Source organism: Psammomys obesus, unplaced genomic scaffold, assembly GCF_907164565.1.
Source record: "Psammomys obesus unplaced genomic scaffold, mPsaObe1.curated_primary_1811, whole genome shotgun sequence".
In the NCBI taxonomy this organism is placed as follows: domain Eukaryota; kingdom Metazoa; phylum Chordata; class Mammalia; order Rodentia; family Muridae; genus Psammomys; species Psammomys obesus.
Window position 1 is genome coordinate 16,795,206 of NW_026596091.1, and position 21,982 is coordinate 16,817,187.

Consider the following 21,982-nt stretch of genomic DNA (forward strand, 5'->3'; position numbering starts at 1 on the left):
GTGAACTTTGTGGGGTTGGTTTCCTTCTCTTTACCCTGTAGTTACCCCATACACAACTCAGGTCATCAGGCTTGGGGGTAAGCACCCTTATCTGTTAAGCCATCTCACCTTCCCTCAAATGGTGTGTTTCTGGGAGTTAAAAGAGGATAGAATTTAAAGCTGTGTATTAAATGCACAATATAAATGTAATCTTTATATTAAGATTTATATATACCAAGGCTGTGTCAGGGAAATTGAGTCATGTAGTCATTGTATTCATGAAAAACAAGAACCAAAGAATGAGAAGAAAAGACAAATGATATCCCAACCTAGTTCTTTCCCAAGAGAGAATTGTAATTGCTTGTCGGAGAATTCCAGAGGAGTAGCATTTTATTAAATGGGGCCTCTAACGACCTTTCCCAAGGGTCTGTGTTCTATGGCTTGGATCCAGATTTGAATTTATCCATTTTCCATTCATGCTTCTGGAAGAACAATTACTGACTTTGGAATCTCTCAAGAACTGTTTTAAATTCTGGCTCAGTTACTGCTTAGTTTCAAAGTCTTGGGAAATCCAATCAACTTCATTTGAAGTTGGAAACTTCTAGTGAAAAGAAAGGGTGATGTGGAGGGTCCAAATAACAACACAATATTATCAAAATAAAAGCCCTTCTATCCTAGAGAAGTCTGAACACAGAACTATAATATTGGTTGTTTATATCACTGACTCATTGAAATAAAGCCTTTGAGTTCTTAAGAAATTATAATTGCTTAGATTGTTTATATCACTTCCTCATTGAAATAAAGCCTTTGAGTTCTTAAGAAATTATAATTGTTTATATTGTTCTAGTATGCTGAAACTAGAAAATAATGTTTCTACACATACATGCAAGGAAAGGGATAAGAAGGAAGAAAGTAAGAACAACAGCAAGGGATAAATGAACCAGCTAATGAGCATCTGAATGCATAGAAGATAGTGAATCAATAAATGAAGACTGGAAGGAAGGAACGAAGAAGAAAAAGAGAAAAAGAAGGGAGAGAGAGGAAAGGCAGGGCAGAGAGAAGAAAAGGGAAGGAGAAGAGAAAGGGAAAGAAAAATGGAGGAAGGGAAAAAAGAAAAATGAAAGACAACATCCGCTCTTTTTCTGTTATATTGAGACTTTCCCCATGAAGATTTAAGTTGTTGCCCAGGGATTATTATAACATGACTTCAGGCACATTTTATAACAAAGTTCTTCCAAAACCAGTGGCAACTGCGGAAAGGCTCTACATATATTTGTCTATAAATACATCAGGTACTGTGTAACAATTTGCCCTACCGAAGTAAGACATGCATGCCTGAGGGACAGTTCACTTGGGTGATCTGGAATGTGTTTTTAGCAAGTTAAATTTCTATCCACATGTCTAAGTTTAATTCTTTTAAGGGTTCTAATAAAGACAATACTTAAGGAGCGTAGATAATAACACTTGTCCTAGTTTTCAGGGTTCTCATGAGAATCAAATGGGATAATAGGATGAAAAAGCCTTAAAACCTTAATTGCTATTGAGTGGAAATTTCTATTAATAATCAGAGTCAATAATGACAACAAAAGTGGAAAAAGTCATGTCTCCTTGGCAGCAGGGACAAGAAATGTATATTTATGACCTAGGGACTATGGAGACTGTGTTTTACTCTTGAAATGTGGGACATCTGGAGAGCACATGCAATGACTTTAAAGAAGACTTTAAGGTGCTAAATCAGAAGCCCCATGGCCACTCATTTGAAAGAATCAAAGGACTGAGGATTTGGAGTACAAAATATGTAAAATCCCAAAGCAGGCTGTTTTCAAGCAGCAGCCAGTATTGCTAAACAGCTGCTGGCCTGCCAAAGTCCAGCAAAGGATATAAAAGATGCAGATGACCACACATTCCTAGGGTACCAGAGTGCTTGCTTTGCTGAGACTCCTTTTTGCTAATCCCTCTCATAGACTATGCTTTCAGTAGAAGAATAATTTATTGGAAATTTATAGTTGTATGTTCCACCTTTATATTTCCTCACTCCCATTTCTAAGAAGCAGCCAGTCTTTGTAATTTTGGTTCTTATGATCTATACAGAGATAATACAGAAGCAACCCAATGTCGTTGGCTCTTTCTGCTTTTGTTTAAAATAAAATATCTGAAACAAATTGTGGTAAGGAGAGAAAAGGAAGTAGAAAGACTATCAAAGAATCTGAGATACTGGGATTGGTTTGCAAATATCAGAGGAGGAAAGAGTCTATCAAAGCCACGAGAGAGTAGGCATTATGCTTTGCAATTTCACATTTTAAACAGGAAACTTCAAAGGGCGTGTGGTACATACAGAAAGACAGATATACAAACATGAAGCCTGAAGTGGAGGTTTCTGGTTTCATTGAATAGTCAGTTATGTCATGTGATGTTTTGCTGTGAGCTGTCTTATGAGAGAGGCATGATTATGACCAGCTGAAAACATACAGGGGTGGACTCTGAGGAGAGGAGATATATAGAAGCCCACAGACAGTGAGATAACACTTTTTGGATCAACATCTTTTCACTGGTCTTTGTTCTTCCACACTTCACTTCACCTAGAGAAACATTCCAGAGAACTTCTGGGGCAATCCGATTGAGTCTTGTAGCTTTCACTGTAGCTTTCACTGACTCATTCTAATTCTGTGGAGTCTGACTGTTTCTGCTGAATTGTGCAGATTCATGTGGCTGCTTTGTGTTGGCGTTTGGACTGGACTGCTGGTATCTGGACAACTCACCTTAAGGAACTACTTCTTAAATGGTTTACAACCCTCTTTTTCTAATAACCTTCTATTCCCCCTATTCCTGGCCAGTGGGTTGGAAGGGAAGGAGAGGCGTTTAAAAGCCCTAAATAAAGGATGTTTGTTGGAAAAAAAATCTAAGCCTACAAAAGCTCCTTCATAGACCAAGATTTCCATGGCAAATAGCCAGGAAAAGAATGGAGAACTCAGAAAATGATGTATTACTGATAAGAGGTAAAAAACACACTGTCCTGTAACCAGAGGAATGGCCACACCCTTGGGCTATGGAAAGTCTAAAATGGAGAAGCTCAGTCTGAAGATTGTCAAAGGGTGATGAAGAAGCCATTTATCATCATTATATTAGGCTTGAAAGTTTGAATTTAGATAGTTTAAAGGAAATAATTCCTTTATTAATTCATGTACAAGAAAGCTTGTGAACCGGAAGTTGGATATCATTCATTGCATCTGACCTTTAAAGCCATGGCTGTTTGAATACTTCACTCAGTGTTTTTCTCCTTAAAGTATGACCCCCGCCAAAAAAAAAAAAACAAAAAACAAAAAAAAAAAAAACATTTTCCTCTTTATTCTTTTTAACATAGATATTTCAATTGGCCAATTCTAGCTTCGAGGTAGTTGTCTAAAGATCATCCAGTCCTCACACATACCCTCAGAAAACCTCTATTTTTGTTCCTACTTTTTCAAGAAAGGGGGGATGATGAGAATGCCTGAATCCATTGTGATATAAATCAATGGTTCTCAACCTGTAGGTCACAATCCCTGTCACATATCAAGTATTCTGCATGTCGGTTATTCCATCATGATTCATAACTGTAGCAGAATTACAATTATGAAGTGGCAATGAAATAATTTTATGGTTGGAAGGTCACCACCACCTGAGGAAATGTATGAAAGGGTCACAGCGTTAGGAAGGTTGGGAGCCACTGAGGTAAATATTCATGAAAAATTTACCAGTTTGCAGGATGAAGGTCAGACACATTATGCGCTGTCTTCCTGGCTTGCTAGCACTAAGTTAAGAGGAAACTGATTGTTGTTCCAAAGGCCCTTGTGCCTAATCTCGTCACATCACTGTGTGCACTGGCCTGTTTCTCAGCCTCCGTCCCCTCCCAAGACTGTGTGCCTATGAAGGGAATGGCTGGAACCTTACGGAATGCTTTCTTAACACAATAAATTTTATGCCACGTGTGGATACAACACCATGAATGGCATCTCTCACTTGAAGGAACACCCTGACCTTCTGAAATGATATTGATCATGATCGCAACCATGAAAACACCTAATACAGACCATATTCAGTTCCTAAACACATACCAGATCCAATAAGTATTCAATTAAGAAGATGAGAGGAAGAAGAGAAATGTTTATGTTTAATTCCTCTGATGTTTAATTCTTATTTTATTCAGAATTTAAAAGAAAATAAAAAAATCAAATTCAAAAGCATTTAGTGAAACTATCTGAAGCATTCTAACTGCCAGTTTATAGTCAAATATAACTCATTTAATAATTTTTAAAACCAGGATTTCAAAGTTTGAATAAAATGTAATACAAGGCCCATAAGGTTGGTGAACATACATTTTGACTTTTAGTATTTAGCTCTAGTGAAGTATTTAGTTTGTATGTATTATGGATTTCTGCAAGACAGTGGTTCTCAGACTTCAAATGACCCTTTCACTGGGGTTGCCTAAGATCATGAGAGAACACAGATATTTACAATATGATTCATAACAATAGCAAAATTACGATTACGAAGTAGCAATAAAAATAATTTCATGGTTGGGGTCCCCACAGCACGAAGAACTGTATTAAAGGGTTGAAGCGTTAAGGAAGGCTGCAAAGCACTGCTGCAAGCTATTCCTGTTGGTATTCTCATTATATGTAGGTAACTTTTCTTTCTTTTCAGCCCTGGTGATTTACAAAAGAAAGCCTTAGGTTTTCCAGCAACTGATTTTCATGCTACACTTGCTGCTATTGGTAAAATTTTTCGTTTTCACATTATATAATTAAAAAAAATATGTTGCAGGATGAAACCAGGCTTACAAAATCACAACTTGCAAGTGAATTATAAACATAGTCTAAAACAATTTATTCATTCGTTTATAACATGCAATTCTATGAATCAAATATAGACGTGGTAATTTTAGATGTCTTTTGCAGTTGCTTCACCAACAAATGGTTTGTTTAAAAATATAGTTGTAATTTTAAAAGTACACGTGCTACCATAATATTTTAACACCCCAGTCCTTGTGAAATAGAAGACAAAAAAAGCAGTTCTTTTTATTCCTCTTAGGTTAAAAAAAAATCCGTCCTGTTTCTGTATTTTTGTTTGTCAACCTTAAACTTTTGCATAGTTCAAAGGTTTTTTAATCCTGACAATCAAAGTGAGAGGTTTTTGTTTGTTTGTTGTGCTTATTTGTTTGGCTTGGTTTTTTAAGACAGCCTTTCTGTGTAGCTCTGGCTGTCTTGGAGTTCTCTTTGTAGATCAGGCTGGATTCATACTCGAAGATGAACTTGCCTATGCCTCTGGGGTGCTGGGATTAAAGGCACGCACTCCCCACCACCTGGCTTCATAGCCACTTTTTTTTAAGTGATGTGTTCTACAGAACCCTAACTAATGTAGACAGAAGGAGAGGACTCAGCCTGAGCGTGAAGAACTGAAGGTTGCAGGTACAGTGCTGGGATCTTCCATGATCTCTGATATAAAGGAACTTTGGACCCAGCTACTTTTGTACAGTCCCAGTGTCCATCACAAACCCAGAGGAAGCGTGTGTTAGTTGCAACTGTCACTCAGATTGTATGATCGCCAGGATGCTGAAGCACCACATGTTCCCGAAGAGCTCTTGGAACTCTTGAGAATACCAGGGATGGAAAACACATGACAAAGTTTTCTTCATGAACATTCCTCCCCTGCCTTGTTGCAGGAAGCCCACATCCAGGCTGTATTTCATTCTAGATGACTTGGGCTAACCATTAGGTAAAACAGAGCTTGTGCAAAACAAAACATCTGCCCTCCTATGTACTCCTCCTGAACGCTTTTGGAGTCAGTGTTTCTGCTGTGTGCCATCTCCCTCCCCCATGAAGCCAAAGCCTTAATTAATTTTCACTTCTTTCCTCTGTCTGCCAGAATCTGTCTAATTGATAACTTAGCAAGTGTCTCTCCTGTATGCCTTCTTACCTCCACTGCGAATATCAATTTTCTAATGGAGGCAAACATTTGCTTTTACATCTGGTGAGCCAATTCCCAAACATCTCGCCAGCTTCCCTCCTTGAAGTGTGCCACGATCCCCACAGATCACTAACAGTTCCTCCCGCTTTGAAGCATGCCTCCCTCCTTTGCACATCATCGGAATCTTGTGACTTCCTGTGTGACTTTCCACTTTTGGTCATGAACTTTCACATGTTTCATTTCCTCTGTCAGCAGATCAGCTCTTGGAGCAATAACTTATGCTTTGCCTTAGTGTGTTCATAGCACCTTACATTTAGAGGACTATGAATGTTCATTAAACACTTAATGAATAAGATGCAACTTACCATCAATATATTCATTGCTTCAACCTTTACACTCAGACACAGATTATATGTTAATCACTGTCTCCCTCCCCTATTTCCAAATGAGAAACTCTATCAATCTGTCACATGCATAAGCCACCTTGTATAATCCTTTTTACAAATGACCTACATTCATAGCCTTACTCTTAACCTCTGTTATTTGCATGTACACTCAAGATCCTCAAAATTGTTTCCCCTTACCATGTAGCTAGCCCCACAGAGAAATGTTATAGTGTTACATTGTTGAATAAATTCTCAATCATAGGAATTACACAAAGAACAAATAAGAACCAGGGCATAGATGCTGCCATTCAGTACTCTCAGACTACAAAAAGTTCCGGTGGCTTCTTTTGTATGCACAGTCTTGACCTCTGTTAAAGCATTAATTTTTGCCAATACCCCCCAAATGTCCTTTCAGTAATTAGGAAACTAAGGCTATAGAGACAAGTAAGTAGCTGAACTGAACTCAGACTCATAAAGTGTGCAAGCTCCATGCTTACTGTATCGATGCTCTTCTGCTTTCCGGAGATTTGAACACATTGAAGTTGGTACTCTAAGGTTAAGCATGGAGTGTAATAAAAATCCTTCAGACTTAGACAAACTAGAGGTCAAAGTCTACGTCTGATGCTCTGTGGCCCAGAGACTTAATGCAAGATTGGGCATTGCTGTTGGTCTCTGCATCTGCTTCATTCCCTGCTGGGTGGTCTTTAGAGGACCTCTGTGGTGGGTTCCCATCTTAGTCCCTCTCTTCTACCCCTTCCTGTATTTATCCTGTTTTCCCTTCCGAATGAGAATTAAGCATCTTCCGTTGGGTCCTCTTTGGTGTTTAGCTTCTTGAGGTCTGTAGATTTTAGGATGTCTATCCTATATTATATGGCTAATATCCACAGAGCATAGGAAGTCTTCTGGAAGAAGGGGAAAATAGAAGGACCCGGAACCCCATGAGAAGACCAACAGAGCCTAAAAAAATGGGGCCAGGTGGGACTGCAGAGACTGATGCATCAACCAAAGACCATGCATAGAGATGCATAGACTCCCTGCCTAGATGTAGCCTATAGACATCTCAGTCTCTATGTGGGTTCCCTAGCAAGAGGAGAACAGACAGTCTCTGATATAAACTTCGTTGCCTGCTCCTTGATCATTTCTCCTTGGCAACCTAGCCAGCCCACAGAGGAAGAGGATCCAGGCAGTCCTGATGGGACCTGATAGTCTGGGGTCAGACAATAGGGGAGGAGGACTTGCCCTATCAGTGGACTAGGGAAGAGTGATAGGGGAGGAAGATGGAGGGAGGGAAGGACTGGGAGGATATGAGGGAGGAGGCTACAACTGGGATACAAAGAGAATAAATTGTAAATAGTGATAATAATAATAATTGAAAAGGATTCATAATTAAAATCTCATTTTTATTACTGCTAATACCAGAAAAATTCTATGAGGACCGACTGCTTTGCGATGTAGTTCATCAAATGTCTGGTTAAAGGCGAAATGCAGTGCATTTTTAATGCACAAAGCAAATTAAAACAGAGGCTTGAAATGTGGGGATGTTAAAGCAGAAATGAGAAGCCAATTGTATTTTCTTCACCCTTGCCATTTAAACAAAGTCTCCACCCATTCAGCTAAAAGACACTAGGTAGTATTATTACCTACTGCTGGGGTAGAATCTGGGTCTAAAGTTTGTACCTGCAAACTATTAGTTGTGTGAATTTTGTAAATTTTTCTATCCCTTGAAGCCATCATTTCTTCAGCTAGCAAATTTATTATTATTAATATTATTATTATTATTATTACTATTGTTGTTGTCAAAATTCTGTGTGTTGAAGTAAAAAACAGGACCCAAAGTGTAGCAAGCTAAGTCATTAATATTTTAGCTCAAGATGAGAAAATATCACTTTGGTGGGTTTACTGCATGTACGAACTTTCTTTTACCATCTAGTCGCAAGTAAGTTGAAAGAATCACTTCAGAAATTAAAATTCTAGATCATTTCCAAGTCTCTCAGTGTAGTTACTATGATTGTCAACCTTGCATCCTTAAGGTGGCTTCAGTAAACATGAAGTCAACCAGCCAGAAAATGGGACTTCAATGTTACAGCTTCATGGACTTGAATTCTTTCTCCATCTTAACTAAGCTTGGAAGCAGATTTCCTTCTAGGTCTACAAATAAGAGCTCAGCCCAGTAGCCACCTTGCCAGTCTGAGGAGACAACACAGTCCCTCAGCCCTGAGCTTCTGCCCTATAAAAGTAGGAGATAATCAACAAAGGTTTTAAAATACTGAGTTCTTTGTATTATGGAGAAGTAGAAAACTGACTAAATGGGAATCTAATTTCCGTGGGAGCCTAATTGTTTTAACCTTCTTTTTAGAACCTCCTAGATTCTAATTCCATCTAGTCTTTCTGCTTGCGTTTTTACCCTTTACTGGTTGCTTCCAAGTAGCTGTCACTCTCACAAAAAGGGACAGCTAACTGATGTTCCATCATGTCTTTTACTTTCCAACTTCTGTTCTTAGGAATTGTTCTCAATTGCCACGGCATACCTCCTCTGTAGTTCCAGTTCTCTTCTGTCTTCCATTAAGCATTTCTCATAAGGTTTTTCATCCTGTTCGGAGAAGATAACAGCATCCATGGCTTACCCTAACATTTTTCATTCCTGGTTCCTTAATGACTAGTTTCCCGACTCTGCTTGGTGACAGGGTTTGAGGATGAGCATACTGAAAAGGATATAGCAGAGCCTGCATAAATAGCAATAACTTTCTTCTTGTTGTTGTAGTTACGCTCTGAACTAAATCCTTTGTACTCCCTTCCATACAACCTATTAGATAGCTTGAAATAACCTCATTTTTCAGATTCACAAAAGTCCTCATTAGCTAAAACAATGTCTTGGTGAACATCTGTTTTGTGCAAAGCACTATACTACAATTCTGGAGAAGACTGAAACTTCATATTATATGTGTCCTTTTAAAGATTAATTTAAGGGAAGAGGATCAGTATGAGGTATGTAGAGCTGGGGAATTATGTGAGTAAGATGAAGTCTATTGCTCTTTTCCACCTTTCTGTTGTGTTGGGGAATATTTTAAATTCTATTTTTAATTTTGGCTTTCAGTAAGCAACAGAGAATTTCCTTATCAGGACTACGATGGTTCCAAAATTTAGAAAACCAATAAATCAATTGATTTTGGAATGCAAAGAAAAAGTATAGTTGCCTGAAGGGTAGATGTAATCTCTTCTGTGCGGAAAGCCTCATAAAGCAATTACCTCTCAGTGGCTGTCTGGCTAGAAAGGTCAGGCTCCGTAACATTCGTTAATGATTATCTGAGTGTGGAATTGTTTTGAGAATTGTTTTGAAATGTGTCTAAAGCTAATTTTCAAAGCTCAAGTAAAATATGAGGCTTGCTGAGAATCAATTATTTGAACACAAAAGGGGAAATAAAGAAGTTAGGAGGAAAAAGACTCTGCCAGACTTTTTTCTTGATTGTATTGATTTTACTTTTCGACCATTTAAAATAAATCCATTTTTTACCTATATGTATGAGATATATATTAAGGAAGGTATTTATTTTATTCACCATTTATTGGTCTATAAAAATTAACTACAACAGAGTTAGAAGTGAAACATAAATTCATAGTATCATGATTTTATTCAGTATTTTATTAGAATCTTGTTTTTAAAATTTATTGACTATATGATGGAGGGATGTTGGAAAAATCATTTAAGAATATAAACATGATTAACGTATTTCATAATAATTTTTGAAATTATTATTTCATTCTAACTTTTCTGTGGTTATGAAAATAAATCACTTTCAATGTCTTCTTATTCCAGAGATATGTCATACAAATATTTTAAAGATACACAAATAAATATTAATGTATGACTTACTTATGAGACTTACAGGCATTTTCACATTGAAAGAGCATAGCGTAATCCCCATTTTAATTTCACTAACACTAGCCAAATCCTTTCTATAATCTAAACACAACTTTTAGAGTAGGAGGGACTGCCATTCATATTTTTGATTCAATTCCAAAGTTCCTTTCAAAGTAATAAAAAACATTTTCTAAGGAAGCAGAAGATGACCTTGTTTCATTATTTAAGCAGCTCAGCCACTTTGATTTTTCCCAAGTTCATAAGGTTGGCTTAAAGGACATTTGACTTTCATGAGCATTTTTTTTAAGACTGATGATGTCATCATGGAAGTTGTCAAGCATGATTCTGTGTTGGGTATTAGGAAGAAGAGAGAGAGTCCTTTAAAAACCTACCTAAATTCAGCTCCATATCCCAATCTTAGACAAAGACTGGGAATTATTCAAAGAGAAACAAAAATATTTGCATGCAAAAGCATCTTGTGTGAAAATAACACATGCATGCAAGATAAATCACAGTCAATTAAAAAAGATTATTAAACTATCTTTTAATCTCCATTTTGCAGTATAGTTTCCTCTGCTGAAGGCATGGAGTAAAGCAATACACAGTAAATAACTTGAAATTATGTTTAAGCTGGCTGCTCAAGTGCTCTATTTGCAAAGTCTTAGAATACACATGTATTTGCTTCATCATCTCCCAAGCAGAGAAATTGCAGCATCCAGATTCTACTCTACATTTTAAGAGTATCAGAGTAACAGGTAAACTGCAGAGCATGAAAATGATATTTAAAAGACATTTTGCCATATTGTCAAAAAAAAAAGAAAAGTAAAAAATAAAAAAGATTTCAGTGTAGACTGAGTTTGCATTCTACACACTATAATGAAATTATTTGAGTAAAGTGTCAAGTTTTACATGTAAGCCCCCAAATCCTGAATGTTTCTCACAGTTTGAAAGAATTAATCTAAGTAGCCACCAGACCTACTCTTTTTCCTAACTTACCGACAGAATTTCACTCATTGTTGTCTCCTATGCTGCTGTTAGTTTACCTCATCTTCTAGGCTTCCTCAGCTCAGTGAATCTCTCAGTCTAACCGCGGCACTGCCTTAGGGTATGCCAACACCCGCGCTGTCTCTCTCACCCTCAACCTAATGCCAAGGCCTTGACATTTTTTTACCTAGCCCCTTTTCCAGAAAGCACCTTTGTAATTGCATGCTATCTTCTCTATACAACAAAGCCCCGCCTTCCCTCTCATTCTTTATCTAAATGTTTAATAGCTTTAGTACATCAGTACACCGTAGGCTTAAAGTCATGACTGTCATTTTAATAAGCCTCGATGCCTAGCTAACACATTATTATCAGTATAAAATATTGAGAGTCTTTTAAAAAATATGAAAGTTGCCAATTTTCGTGTCCAGGCTGGCCTGGAGAACATAGTCGCTCAGCCTTAGGCTTCTGAATCTTAGAACTGCAGACCAAGCCGAGATTCTTTATTTGTTGTTATTTTCTCGTGTCTTTCTCTTTCTCTCTCTCTCTCTCTCTCTCTCTCTCTCTCTCTTTCTGTGTGTGTGTGTGTGTGTGTGTGTGTGTGTGTGTGCATGTGCCTAAGTATGTGGGCATGAATTCTGTTGACTGAGTCCTCAGCTCAGCTGAGCAAGAACTCTGCTATTACATTCCATCTCATTACATTTAAAAATATCTTTAAAACAGTCTACTCCCCCAAAAAGCATAAAGTTATTTTAAAAAACATCTCTTCTTCTTTACAATCACAAAAAGTTAAGGGCACATTCATTTCTTCCAAAAGTGGAAGCTGAGAGTTAATCTGAGTCTGAAAAGGTCTTTATTTTGTTTCAAAGTGTTTTAAGGTGGATCTTCAATTATGTCATGTGGAGAAGAATGTCTTCGTTCTAGATGGTGAACAGAAGAACCGTTGTCGGCAGAACTGACAAAATGAGCCTGGAAAATGCTCAGCTATTTTGAAAATAAATGTCAGGACGCCAGCTCCCCGTTTCTCTGGCCCCGGGCAATCATTCCTTGGCCATATCACACCAGTTAGTGCTGGCCCTATGTGTTAACCCCATCAGATGAGAAAACAAAGAGTGACAGAGACCCTGCAAACCCACTTCTCTTTCTTTAATATCACACATATAAAGACCTCACTTGCTTTTCTCCCTAAATGTTAACTTTCACAGACTGGCAATTTATTATCGATTTACACAAACCAAAACAACCACAGCACACACAAGTAACTCTATTAGTTCTCAATAATGCTGGTCAATTAAATATCACAGAGGCATATGGGAATGTAGCGCTGATGGGCAGGTAAAGCTAGCATTCATAAAACCTTTCTATTGACAACCCTGGTATTTGTGACATTCGAAATTCCATCCCTTATATTCTGCCTTTTTGCATAATACTAGTGTAGCTGTGATAATTTCAAAATGGTCACAGAGATTCAAGAATAAGCAAGATTAAATTTAGTTGCATTTTTGCTGCATGCCCTGCAGCAAAAGGGCAAAAGACAATGGACCCTAAATGTGAGCATGAGTCGTTGTGTGATTCCCGTTTAAAATCTTGTTGCCACTGTGTGTTACTTTAAATAACTCAGCATTTTCTTAAACTTTCTTACAAGCTCTTATGAGGGTTTTTGGATACATATATCCAAAGAGAAGAGCAGCAGATGAGGGAAGCATTATTTTATAGCTTTTGCACTTCTATGTATATTACTTATACAGCTAAATATAAGCTGTACACTCCACCTTCAAGAGGAGAGCATCAACATGTCCTTGGAAGGATTTTCCCATCATGGCTTTCTACACAACACTGGAAAGAGGGAAACCCTTGGATGTCACTATAAGACATAAGATATTGACACAAGATGACATCTATTATAAGGTATCTAAAAGTACCATTATATGTAAAAAAAAATAAAGCATTCTTCTGTTCACAATAAAAACATGTCTATTTTTACTGTGAGTATATACATATGCATTCACTCTGAGTTATATGTATAAAATTGCTAGAAGCAGATAAACAAAATAGAAATGTGGTTTGTCATTGTGTCACAGGATTGTGGAAAGTTAGTTTCTTTTTAATGTACATTTCTGAAATCGTCATGGTAAGTGCATTACAAGTATTATTTTCCTAACAGAAGAATAAAATAAAATGCGTTTTATGTAAGATTTTTGGTTCCATAGAAAAAATGATTTTAAGCATAGTTTATTGTGTAATGCATGGTATGTATATACACGTGTATCATTTAATGTATCTTTTGACAACAAGACCACATATATGTGCTTGATCAAAGAAATTACATTCATTTCATGTTTTAGTCTGCTTGCTTACTGAGTACAGAACCAGCTGTGCCTCGGGAGCCTAAGGCCCGTGCACTTGTCTTAATCTTGTAAGCATTAATTCAAGGTTGGATGAGTTTTCAATTTTCTTCTTAATCAAACCTGTTATTCAGAAATCAGAAAGGGAGATTGTTGCAATTGACTTGTCCTTTCCTCCTCCAAATGTGAAGATCAGGCATATCAGAAATACAGAAACACGAAGTTCATTAACCAGACATAGAGAAGAAAAGAATAACAGCACACATACACACACACTTACAGACACTTACACACCTACACACTCACACACACATACACACACTCACACATACACACACACTCACATACACTCACACAACACAGTGAAGGTTGTCAAATCTCTTAAAAAATACTTTAATATTTGAAAATATTTTGCTTTCCCTTTAAAAAAATCATGTAGCCATATAGATGTCAAAAACAAAAATAACAGAAAAATTTCTAAGTTAAACCACAAATGAAATCAGAACAATTTTTGTACTTAGGAATAATGCTTAAAAACACGTGAAACACGTGACTGCGTTGTAAGAGTTCATCTGTCCTCTCACTATCACAGCAAGCCAAATGTCATTATCATGATTGTTTTAAATTTGTTCTTTTTTATTTTTTAATTCTTTATTAATTACACTTTATTCACTTTGTATCCCCCCCCCCCGTGGTTCCCTTCCTCCTCCCATCCCAATCCCTCCCTTCCTCCACTCTCTGCATGAATGCCCCTTCCCAAGTCCAAGGACAGGGGAGGTCCTCTTTTCCTTCCTTCTGATCCTAGTCAATTAGGTCTCATCACGAGTGGCTGCATTGTCTTCCTCTGTGGCCTGGTAATGCTGCTTCCCCCTCAGGGGGAGGTAATTAAAGAGCAGGCCAATCAGTTCATGTCAGAGGCAGTTCCTGTTCCTATTACATTGGAACCCACTTGGATACTGAGCTGCCATGGGCTACATCTGTGCAGGGGTCTTAGGTTATCTCCATGCATGGTCCTTGGTTGGAGTATCAATCTCAGGAAAGACCCCTGTGCTCAGATTTTTTGGTTCTTTGCTCTCCTTGTGGAGTTCCTGTCCCCTCCACATCTTACTGTTTTCCACTTTTTTCATAAGATTCCCTGCACTCTGCCCATAAGTTTCAGCATCTGCTTTGATAGTTTGCAGGGCAGAGCCTTTCAAAGGTCCTCTGTGTCAGGCTCCTGACTTGTTCCCTCTTTTCTCCTTCTTCTGATGTCCATCCTTTTTACCTTTCTAGATAAGAGTTGAGCATTTTAGCAAGAGTCCTCCCTCTTCATTAGTTTCTTTAGGTGTACAGATTTTAGTAGGTTTATCCTATATTATAGGTCTATATGAGTGAGTATATACTGTGTGTCTTTCTACTTCTGAGATAGCTCACTCAGGATGATCCTTTCCAGATCCCACCATTTACCTGCAAATTTCATGATTTCCTTGTTTTTTGTTGCTGAGTAATATTCCGTTGTGTAGATGTACCACAATTTCTGTATCCATTCCTTTGTTGTGGGACATCTGGGTTGTTTCCAGTTTCTGGCTATTACAAATAAGGCTGCTACAAACATGCTTCGGCAAATGTCCTTATTGTGTACTTTAGCCTGTTTTGGGTATATGCCTAGGAGTGGTATAGCTGGATCTTGAGGAAGCGCTATTCCTAGTTGTCTGAGGAAGAGCCAGATTGCTTTCCAGAGTGGTTGCACAAGTTTAAATTTCTACCCGCAGTGGAGGAGGGTTCCCCTTTCTCTGTAATCTCTCCAGCACGTGTTGTTACTTGAGTTTTTGATCTTAGCCATTCTGATAGGTGTAAAGTGCAATCTTAGGATAATTTTGATTTGCATTTCCTTATGACTAAGGATGTTGAATATTTCTTTAAGTGTTTCTCTGCCATTCAATATTCCTCTACTGAGAATTCTCTGTTTAGCTCTGTACTCCATTTTTTTAATTGGATTACTTGATTTGTTGCTGTTTAACTTCTTGAGTTCTTTCTGTATTCTGAATATTAGTCCTTTGTCAGAAATAAGTTTGGTGAAGATCCTTTCCCAACCTGTAGGCAGTCATTTTGTTCTGATGACAGTGTCCTTTGCTTTACAGAAGCTTTTCAGTTTCACAAGGTCCCATTTATTGATTGTTGCTCTTAGAGCCTATGCTGTTGGTGTTCTGTTCAGGAAGTTATCTCCTGTACCAATGAGTTCAAGGCTCTTCCCCACTTTTTCTTTCAAGCAGTTTAATGTGTCTGGTTTTATGTTGAGGTCTTTGATCCAGTTGGACTTTAGTTTTGTGCAGGGTGATAAGTATATATCTATTTGCATTTTTCTACATGTAGACATCCAGTTAGACCAGCACCATTTGTTGAAGATGCTGTCTTTTTTCCATTGAATGGTTTTGGCATCTTTGTCAATTATCAGGTGTCCATAAGTGTGTGGATTTTTGTCAGGGTCTTCTATTTGATTCCATTGATCCACCAGTCTGTTTCTATGACTGTACCATGCAGTTTTTAGTATTGTTGTTCTATAGTATAGCTTGAGATCAGGGATGGAGATACCTCCAGAAGATCTTTTCTGTAGAGAATTGTTTTAGCAATTCTGGGTTTCTTATTGTTCCAAATTAAGGTGAGAATTTTTCTTCCAATGTCTGTAAAGAATTGTTTTGGTAATTTGATGGGAATTGCATTGAATCTGTAGATTGCTTTTGGTAAGATGGCCATTTTTACTATATTAGTCCTGCCAAGCCAGGAGCATGGGAGATCTTTCCATCTTCTCATATCTTCTTCTAATTCTTTCTTCAGAGACTGGAAATTTTTTTCATACAAGTCTTTGACTTGCTTGGTTAGGTTCACACCAAGGTAAATTTGTTCTTTTACAACACAATAGTGCCCATGAACTCATAGTTCTCATACTCTCCTGCACTAATCCATTAAAGTATGGGTCTCAGTAGGTGTGCTTAACTATGTATATAACTGTGAATTTCTTTATCAGTGTCTTGTCAGTGATTCGGCCCAAGCCTGGTCTTCCTTTCCCTCACTCTGTGGCCTCTGGAACCCGAATCAGTGACTAGCTCAGAGGTGCATTAAAGTTCCACATAAATGGGTGGCAGGATCCATGACTCAGTATCATTGGATTCACTTTAAAATTTTTATTGATAGATAAAACACAACTCTTAATAGCATGGTCTGAGGAGTCATAATATTTGTCTTCTAGAGTTATTCTTAAGAACTATGCATTTAGCAAAATGCCTACCCCTGAGTGCACAGTATTTGCTATGGTGGCATGCATGAAACACCACATGATCTAGAATAAAATCAGCCCACAGTTAAGTGCTCATTCAATGACCTATCTGGGTGATTTGGGGAAAGTTATATTACTTTGAGATTTCATATAAACGTCCATTAAATTAAAAAAATGCATGGAAACATAACTGACCATGGTTATAGCTATAAATATTAAGTGATGCATAGAAGGTACCCCGGATGCACTTGGAAGTCCTGGCATACTTTGTTACTTCAACTAGGGACAATGTAAGCTTGGCCACTCACCTCTGTAACAGAGGTTCTCACCTGTATGTTGCAATTCCTTTGGGGATCAAAACACTCTTCCACAGGGGTCGCCTAAGACCATCAGAAAACACAGATTCTTACATTTCAGTTTATAACAGTTATGAAGTAGCAACGCAAGTAACTTCACGATTGGGGGTATCACAACATGAGGAATTGTTTTAAAGGATGGCAGCATCAGCAAGGTTGAGGACCACTGTCCTATGAGCTGCTTTAAATCTTAAATTTAAAAGTTCACAAAATTCAAGCTATTTATGTTTTGTCACAAGATCATGGATCATCTGTACCAAAATAATAAATTAGCTGCTAGAAGACCACCCTTTGCGGCACTGTACTCTTACTATAAAGACAAAATATCTCCACGGGAAAAAAAGAAGACATGAATCTATAGACAACGAAAACCCATTAATCCTGATAATCATAATTTAGCAAAGGAATAGAATCCATGTGTTAATTTATGATAAAGTCAACAATTTGTCATTCCGACCCAATGGCCAAGATCTTAAAATCAACCTGCACCCAAAGCAGTCATGCACCTGCCCATCTGTATGATAGAGCACCACCAGGACTTTGACGAAGCTGGGTGAAAATATGATTTATTCAACAACAGATCTGGTGACAAGTCCAATTGTTCTATCGTTAATTAGTAAAGACTCATACTTCCCAGATATGAACTGAAGTTAATTGGGGTCCCAGAATTGAAAGCATAGGGCTTATATAACACAAAAGGACCCTATAATCATTAGTGACTTACTAAATTTATGTTTTAGGTAATCCTTTGTTTTATTCATACATATTATGGACAGGTAAATAAATAAGATTCAAACAAACACAAATATTTTCAACAAAATATTCCCACAAAGCTAATAAAAATACCAAATATTTCTGCTGATAGATAAAGCTTCACACTTAATAGTTACCATAATCAATAAACATAGATCTACCATTGATCCAATTTATGGGGAAGAAGAGATGAAACCCCTATTCACGTATTGATTAGAATGAGGCTGAGCCAGGGAAGACAAAAAGGCCTGCCAGCTCACCTTCCATGCCCTGCCATCATCCCATGACGCCATTGTATAAAAGCCTTTTGAAACAGCTGGGAAAGAATTGCAGCCAACACTGACCTCCGCCCTGATTTGGTAAGAATTTAGTAATTTAGGTAATGTGCTGTGTAGCTTTCCCCTTTGTGTTCTGAAATAAATTACCATGTCAAGAAGGCCTATGCGGTAGAGATCAACACAGTAGAAAAGGAAATGAAGCATTCTATGAATGGGGTAATTTTCTCGTCTAATGAAGTGGCAAAATGAGCACTTGGTGGAGTGGTGTTTAGCATCTCCATAGAGCCACTTCCATACTGCTAGGAAGGACGAAGCAACATTCAATCCACTTGTGGCTGCACCACACTCCAAGAGCAGAATTAATTCTATGATTAGCGTTTGTTCCAAAACACCTGGATGGCAAAGAAAGTAACATTGCGGGTTTAAGGAAACCTGTCTGGTCTAACTTTATTTTATTTGAATCCCTGTCCAACTCTGTATGCTCTCAGCAATCGGATGCTCAGTTTGTCTCCCTTGTGCCCTTTCTGCTTTTTCTTTTTTTAAATTTAATTTAATTGTTTTTTTATTATTAGTTACATTTTATTAACTCTGTATCCTAGCTGTATCCCACTACCTCATTCCCTCCTAACCCCACCCTTCCTCCCTCATCTCCTCCCTGCCCCTTTCCAAGTCCACTGATTGGGGAGGACCTCCTCCCCTTTCATCTGACCCTGTTTCATCAGGTATCTTCAGGACTGGCTGCAAAGTCCTCTGTGGCCTAGCAGGACTGCTCCTCCCTTGGGGGTTGGGGAGGTCAAAGAGCCTGCCATTGAGTTCCTGTCAGAAATAGTCCCTGTTCCCCTCACTATGGGAAACCAATTGGTTACTGAGCTACCACTGGCTTCATCCAAGCAGAAGTTCTAGGTTATATCTATACCTATATCCTTGGTGGAGTGTCAGTCTCAGAAAAGACCCCTGTGCCCAGATATATTTGGTCCTTGTGTGGTTCCTATCCTTTCCACATCATACTAACTCCCCTTCTGCTGAAGGTTTGGTTATGAGTCTTAGTATCTGTTTTGAAACACTGCTAGGTAGAGTCTTTCAGATGCTTTCTGTGGTAGACTCCTGTCATATGTCCAATGCACATCTCATTTGTCTTTCTAAGTGATGATTGATCATCTTACCTCGTGTCTGCTTTCTTATTTATTTTCTTTACATGTATAGATTTCATTATGTTTATCATATCTTGTAGGTCTATATAAGCGAGTATATACCATGTTTGTCTTTCTCCTTCTGGGATATTTCACTCAGAAGTATCTTTTCTAGATGCCACCATTTGCCTGCAAATTTCATGATTTCCTCCTTTTTGATTGCTGAGTAGTATTCCATTGTGTAAAAATACCACAATTTCTGTATCCATTCCTCCGTTGGTGGACATCTGGGTTGTTTCCAGGTTCTGGCTATTACAAATAAAGCTGTTACAAACATGGTTGAGCAAATGTCCTTGTTGTGTACTTGAGCAAATTTTGGGTATATAACTAGAAGTGGTATAGCTGGGTCTTGAGGAAGCACTATTCCTAATTGTCTGAGAAAGCACCAGATTGACTTCCAAAGTGGTTGTACCAGTTTACATTCCCACTAGCAGTGGAGGAGGGTTCCCCTTTGTCTACAAGCTCTCCAGCATGTGTTGTCACTTGAGTTTTTGATCTTGGCCATTCTGATGGGTGTAAGGTGAAATCTCAGGGTTATTTTGATTTGCATTTCCCTAATGGCTAATGAGGTTGAGCATTTCTTTAAGTATTTTTCTGCCATTTGATATTCCTCTTTCGAGAAATCTGTTTAGCTCTGTTCCCCATTTTTTAATTGGATAACTTGATTTGTTGCTTTTAAGCTTTAGTTCTTTATATATATATTGGATATTAGCTCTCTGTCAAATAAAGGTTTAATGAAGATTCTTTCCCAATCTGTAGGTAGTGATGACAGTGTCCTTTACAGAAGCTTTTCATGAGGTCCCATTTATTGATTGTTGCTCTTAGAGACTGTGCTGCTGGTGTTCTGTTCAGGAAGTTGTCTCCTGTACCAGTGAGTTCTAGGGTCTTCCCCATTTTTTCTTTTGTCCAATTTAATGTGTCTGGTTTTATGTTGAGGTCTTTGAACCACTTGGACTTTAGTTTTGTGCAGGGTGATAAGTATGGATCTATTGGTGTTTTTCTACATGTAGATAATCCAGTTAGACCAGCACCATTGCTTTTAATATTATGGCCTGGCTCTGAAATGTCTCCCACAGGCTCATGGGAGTTTTAGCATTTGGCTGTAAACTAGTGATACTATGTTGGTAGACCTCATGACTTGTAGGACACAGTGCCTAGCTGATGAACATAGGCAACTAGGGTCAAATCCTTAGGGTTAAATTTTGGTCCTATTTCTGGTTCCATTTATGCTTTATGCTCAGCCAACATGTTATGAAATCATGTTGCAAGCTTCCCCTTTTGCTACAGTGATAGTCTATTCCCATCAAGAGGGTTTTTTTTTTGTTGTTGTTGTTGTTATTTCATTTTTTTATGCACAATCCACATCTTAATCAAGAATGTATTTTGCCTCATGGTTTCAGGGAACAATCCCACTTAAAATTTTACGTATCTAAATGCATAATTACTTGCATGATTATATATGTGTGTGTACATACATACTCACAGCAACATACTCAACACAACAGTTTGGGCTTACATAAAAGAGCAAAGCAGTGAGGCAAATTCACAAAGTTGAAGTTAACCTAGATAAGGAGAATGGTGAATGACAGTTTCTACTCTTGCATCTTTTTTTTTGTTTGTTTGTTTTTGTCTTTTTCAACATCCGAAGCTTTTTTAATATCAGTAAGATCTAGGGTTAGTTTCTGTAGCCTCAGCTGGCCCTTCGGTCTCTGGCATGCTTGAACTTCCAGCCCGTGGAGTGTAAGGTGTGGTGTAGCTGTGTGGGATCTCTGGGGCCTTGCCAAAATGCCGGGACACTTCTCGGGTCTTTGGAGGACCAGACAGGAGCACGATGCCTCGGCCCTTGGGAGACTCCAGGGCCAGCTGGTCGAAGGTGAGGAGGATCTTTCCCTCAGCCTTAAGGCTGCGACTTCGGTCAGGCTGCTCACCCGCAGAGCACACACCCTCAGCCTGGGCATTTTCAGAATCCTCACATCTTCTGTGACTGTACCCACAACCGCAGCTGTTTTATTCTCTTGGCCAGGAAGCTTCATCTTTTAGATCATGCGTGACAGGGACAGAGGTGGCCGGTTAGTGCGGCACATAAATAACCTTTTCGGCACAACCTGACTGAAGGTGGAGTTGGTTCATCTGACTGGAAACGTATACAGCTTGAGTAGCGGGCGCAGGTAGATGTCCTGGGTCTTGTGCAGAACCTTTCTGTTCCCCTGACTAATGTCAACACCCATGATGGCACCTCCTGCCCTGCCCTGGTCCTGAAAAAGGCTACTTTTGCATCTTTAACCGCAACCCAAGACTACATTTGTTGAAAGACTTTATTATCTTCAATGGCTACTTGAGTCCTGCAGCTGGTAGTTCTCTGTACTCATGAGGTTTGCCTGGCCTCCTTGTACACAGTCCCTGAATTTAGACAGGGAAGTGCAAGTGTGCTTGGCTGACCTCAGTTACAATTTTCTTAAAGATGTCCCCTCCTAGTTCAAATCTAAGTTACATATTGCTGTTTTTTTTTTAATTTCAGTTTATTTACTTTACATCCCAAGAATGCTCTCCTCCTCTCCTCCCAGTCCCATCCATTCCCTCCTTTCCCCTCTCCCCCCAGCTCCTATCCTGCCAGAACCTGAGACTCACCATAGAGACCCAGCCCCTGACACTCCTGGAG

At 38.5% G+C, this 21,982-nt stretch overlaps 1 pseudogene; it reads right to left on the reverse strand.

Annotated features, from left to right (window-relative positions):
• Window positions 1-20,998: 20,998 nt before the first annotated feature.
• Window positions 20,999-21,551, reverse strand: LOC129691773 (60S ribosomal protein L18-like; annotated as a pseudogene).
• Window positions 21,552-21,982: the final 431 nt, after the last annotated feature.